Source organism: Macaca nemestrina (assembly GCF_043159975.1).
Source record: "Macaca nemestrina isolate mMacNem1 chromosome 4 unlocalized genomic scaffold, mMacNem.hap1 SUPER_4_unloc_10, whole genome shotgun sequence".
Taxonomy (NCBI): Eukaryota; Metazoa; Chordata; class Mammalia; order Primates; family Cercopithecidae; genus Macaca; species Macaca nemestrina.
Genome location: NW_027257555.1, coordinates 115,774 through 120,997, shown reverse-complemented (window position 1 = coordinate 120,997; position 5,224 = coordinate 115,774).

The following is a 5,224-nucleotide window of genomic DNA, read 5'->3' as shown; positions in this document are numbered from 1 at the left end:
ACGAAAGTCAAGGGAATTTACTTCACATATTAAAGCTGTCAAGGGTGCTCATCAAAAATGTACTTAGAAGTTTTCCTTTAAAGTTATTTTTGAAGATTTTTAAGTTGCAATACTTAAAAGCCTCTGGGAAAAGAAAGGATACAGGTATCTGGAAGATTTATACTAAATGGTTTTCATGTCTTTTTGATAAAGTTAAATAAGATCAGCCTTGAAGTAATGGGTTCCACTACTCTGAGGCTGTGGATGGAATCCACAACCCCAAGAGACAATTGAATAAACAGCAAGGCTGCACACACAGGACACAGGTAGTGAGCCAGCCTGACTAGTTGTCAGCTTCTGGGTCAGTTCTAGCCAGTTCTGCCGAGGCCCCACTGGAGATGAAAACCTGCCCTTTAGAAGCCTTCAATCCCCACCTTTCAAAATCTAATCCTCTTCAACTGAGGCCCGAGTCCAAAAATCTACTGACATCTTAGCCCTCGTTAGGCCAGCTGTCCCCCAGCCTTTCTGGCACCAGGGATGGGTTTCATGGAAGACAATTTTTTGGGGGGTTGGTTTTGAATTGCAACTCTTCCACCTCAGGTCAGGCATCGGATCCTCATAAGGAGCACCTCCGAGATCCCTCAAATACAGTTTACGATAGGGTCCCAGCGCCTAGGAGAACACACAGCTTATGATAGGGTCTCAGCGCCTAGGAGAACACGCGGCTTATGATAGGGCCCCAGCACCTAGGAAAACATGCGGCTTATGAACAGGTATTATACCTAGGAGAACAGGTATTAAATGAGTTGGTAAAGCCAAAATCCACCCGATCTACCACTCCAAAACAAACATACACCACTGCCCAATATTGATGTGAGCCAAAAACATGGAAGTCCTGAGGGCCCACACTGACCACAGCCAGACACCACTTCTGCAAGAAGCAAGCACGCGCCTAGAGATCACCCGTGATGACCCAGGAGAGCAGTTTGAGCAGAGACAAACGTGAAGGAGAGGCACATGGGCCAGGGTGCTGGGTGTGCCCGTCTTTGTGACCTCACTGAGATTGCTGACCTCTGGCCCTTGGTGTCCGTCCTATGGAGGAGGTAGCCCCCAAATCCCTGCCTCCCTTCAGCACTGACTGAGGTGGCTCTGAAGTCTCCCCAGGGCTGAGACTGCTTCCAAATCCTGTTAACTGCACACCCACATAAAAAACAATAAACAAAATATCAAGTATGCAGACAGGAAAAGAAAAGTATGGGAATCCCCCCTGATTCAACAGGCATTTAAAAAGTAACAGGAAAATTGTGATAGTCTTTAAACAACCACCAGCTATCACGTCCTGTTGAAATGTTTTAGCTAATCAGGAATATCTTTACCAAGCACCTGTGTGTTCAGGAAATCAGTTGACAGATTCCAAATAACCTCGGAGCCTGTGACTTGACCCCCACTCACGTGCATCACCTCTCCAGAGGAACGAGCCCTGGACACCATTCAAATGGTGAGGAACAGGAACAAGCGTAGCTTTCCCTCAACACCACAAAACAAGCTCGACCCCTAGAAGCCTGGAGAACAGCGACGTTTGTTTAGATGTTTTCCCACTGACCTTGTCAGAGCAAACGTTTCCATCCCACACTGCCCAGTGTTTTACTCTCCCTGGGATACCAGCAGCTGTCAACTCTCAACAAGCAGGAAACAGAGGCCAAGCTGACAGGAGGCCTCTCTCCATTCCCTACTGAATTCACTCAGGACACGGATGTTCCCAAACACACACGGCCCCGAGTATTCCACACCTGGAGAACATTCAAACAACAGACGCTGCAAAGACGTTCCCCTAAAGAGAAACTCAGTTCCTAACTTCCCTTAGGGAAAAATATGAGACCCAGAACTTTCCAGAAAATCAAGTGTGGGAGGAAGCCACTCACCTCTGGCACTTCCTAACCCTGCCTTCCCGCAGGTGCTCAGGAATGCCCCCGCAACAGCCCCGTCCACCCAGGATGACAGCAGGCCTCAGACAGCCAGCACCTGGGCAGCTGGAAAAGCAACCCCAGGGTGAAAATGCCATCCCAGGCACCACTTCCCGGAGCCCCTCAGCAAGAAAAACAGAGGCAGGGCAGAACCGAGGGCTGACTGGAGGCTGGGGAGCCACAGACCCGCACAGCTCAATCGTCGGACATGCTCTTCTGTGGACAGAGCCCAGGGAGAGGCCAGCACAGAGATCCTCGTGCCAGCTCCATGGGCCAGCGTCCTCCAGGGCTGCAAGTTTGTGATCACAGCTTCAAAATTTGGTTCCAGAATCTTCCGGAATCAAAGACACACCAAACTGTAAAACTGCCAGGACAGCAGGGCCCAGGAGCAGGCTCAGGGGAGGACCACGTAGAAACCCACACACAGCACACGCGTGTGCATGCTTACTCCACACATGCCACCCCTTCACCCAATACTATACACGCAAATGCATGTATGCACTCCATACACACCCTCAAATACCCTCACCAAATGTGATGCATGTACACACTCCACACACATCCTCAAATACATATGACACACATGAACATGCTCACTCCACCCACACCTGCTAAATACACTCACCACACATGCACAAACGTGACACACGTGCACACTCATTCCAGACATCGCACCCCTCACCAAGTACACAGGTGCACACGCCCCCAAGTCCAGAACCTGCAGACTCCACAAGCTTTGGTTTCCCCCACTGTTTCTCTCAGCACATGAGATCCACACACAGGTGTCATTTACTGACATCTAACACCCGGGGAGGCCCTTAGACAGAACTGCAGTCACAAGTCGGCTTCATTCAGGCATTCATCACCAGCCTCCTGAAGCCACCTCCTGTCCCCACGGGGAGCGGGGGCCGAGACCGGAGACATCACTGGGCTTACAGATCCCCAAGGCTGGCAACCCAGAGAAATCAAGAGGGCTCGGCCACGGCCCTGGAGGGAGACGGGTACTGGCTCAGGTATGCGAAATAGGAGTCCTCATTTCCGTACTGTGTCACCTACGACAGCGTAAGGTGAAAGCCAGTGGTTTGGCATTCCTGGGATAGACAGTCCTGAAATTACAAGGGAAGCTTTTTACTCCTCCCCTCTGAACACATGAGGTCCATCGTCCCCTCACATCTAACACTGGGAATACGAATCAGTGACTCCTTCTCCACCTGAGGACCACCCAAGAGGATCCACACACCTGCTACAACAGCGGCACCGCACCTGGTCAGCAGGGGAGCAAAGCAAATCCCACCTTTATGACTAAAACTGGATTACCCCGACACTGGCAGCCTGCAGTGTGTATATCCTCAAGCCCCCACATCTGCACCACCTGCAAGAGGAACACAAGCCCTTAGTCCCAGGTTCTCAGGACGGCCTGTGAGGTGGATGCTGGCACCTTCTCATCTCCCAGTGGAGAGGAGAGAAGGCCAGGGTTAGGACTGGTGTATCAGGAGGGTCGGGGTTCAAACCCCATCTGCCTCACAAAGCACCCCTTCCCGTTCAAGTGACTTCTATCATCAGCCTTAAAATGTACCACAGTTACCAGCAATTCTGACTGCTGTTCCTTAGGACGTCATAAGCAAACATTTTGTTAGAAATATTTTGCCAAATCTGCTTTCAAAATCCTATGTTATGAAATGACAAATGAAAATTTGAGCTATGAAATAAAGCACATAGTTAAATGAATCCCAAAATGACTATCGCGAAGGAAACTTTAACTTGAAGTGAAAAATATCCTCTAAATGACATCAGCCAGAATTATCTTCAATCATTACTGATCCCACATGCTTCATGAATTATACAACATCATCTCAGATATGAACTTAAAACCATTAGCTGAATGCACGTTTCAGCACAACCAAAGTTCTGCTATAATAAGCAGCACAGGCATCTCTGGAGAGGATTTTAATTGGGACTACAAACGATGTGCACGATTGTGGTAAGAGGTTTCATGCTGGCTGTTCTCCAAGGTGTGACACAGAGAAACACCACTAACCTCGAAGACACCTGCTGCTTTGTAATGAGATGAGAGACGATGTGGACGGACTACTGTAAATATTTGAAAAGGAGAAACAATGCAAGGAAAGAATCGTATCAGTTTCCCTTTACATTCTTAGAAAAAAACGATTTTTCTTTTCGGATGATTTAAAAAGACAATGACATTTCTGGATTTTTTTTTTTTAACTTTTCTTTCTGAGACAGGGTCTTGGCTCTGTCACCAAGATTGGAGTATAGTGGAGCAATCGCAGCTCACTGTAACCTTAAGTGATCTTCCCACCTCAGCCTCCAGAGTAGCAGGGACCACAGGCACGCACCACCACACTCAGCTAATTTTTCTGTTATACAGATGGGGTCTTGCTATGTTGTCCAGGCTGGTATTGAACCTCTTGGCCTCAAGTGATCCTCCTGCCTTGACCTCCCAAAGATTTAGCCTAAGCGACCATGTGTTATCAGAAAATAGACATTAGAGCACATGCATTTCTATAAGATTTTCTACCTCTTTTCACTGGGGAAAAAGGTAACTTGCCTCCAAGGGTCGGAGACAAAGCTGTTACTGCAGACAAGAACGCTGTGCATTCCGGGAACCGCTACACCACGAGACACGGCCGTGCACCCTGGACGCAGGAGTAACAAACGAGGCTAGCACAGGCCGATGTTGGCCCTCTCCAGAAGCAGGCCTATCCTTCCTCCTCTCCTCAGCCCCCTCCTCTCCCTTCAGGCCTCAGTGGCTGCTGACAGGGGAGAGGCCACAACTAGAGAAGTCTCTCAACTCCACCAGGGACAGGAGACCAGGACCCTGGGGACACAACTGCTGCCCTCTGTGCCCACCTCCTTCTGGTCCAGCCTTCTCAGGAGCCAGACGTGGCCACTTTGACGCTCTTTCCCTTCTGTGGCTCCTACAAAAACCAGTTCAGCGAGCCCAGGCTGCCTCACACTCCAGGGACACCCGGCACAGGCCCCCTTCATGACCTTATCCAAGCTCCCGGGGCCAGAAGGGTCTTGCAATGTTTCACTTTCCAGTTGAGCATCCCCAGCCTGAAATCCAAAGTGCTCCGAAGAGCATTTCCTTCGAGTGTCATGAGGAAGTTCGGAATGTTTCAGGTTTTGGAGCATTATGGAGTAGAGACTCTCAGCCTTAATTTGAAACTCTTCAAGGAAGCCACACACTGAAGCCCCCGATGTCCACCCTACACAATCCCAGCACACCCTCTAAAGTCCTCAGCGACAGATTTTCTTTC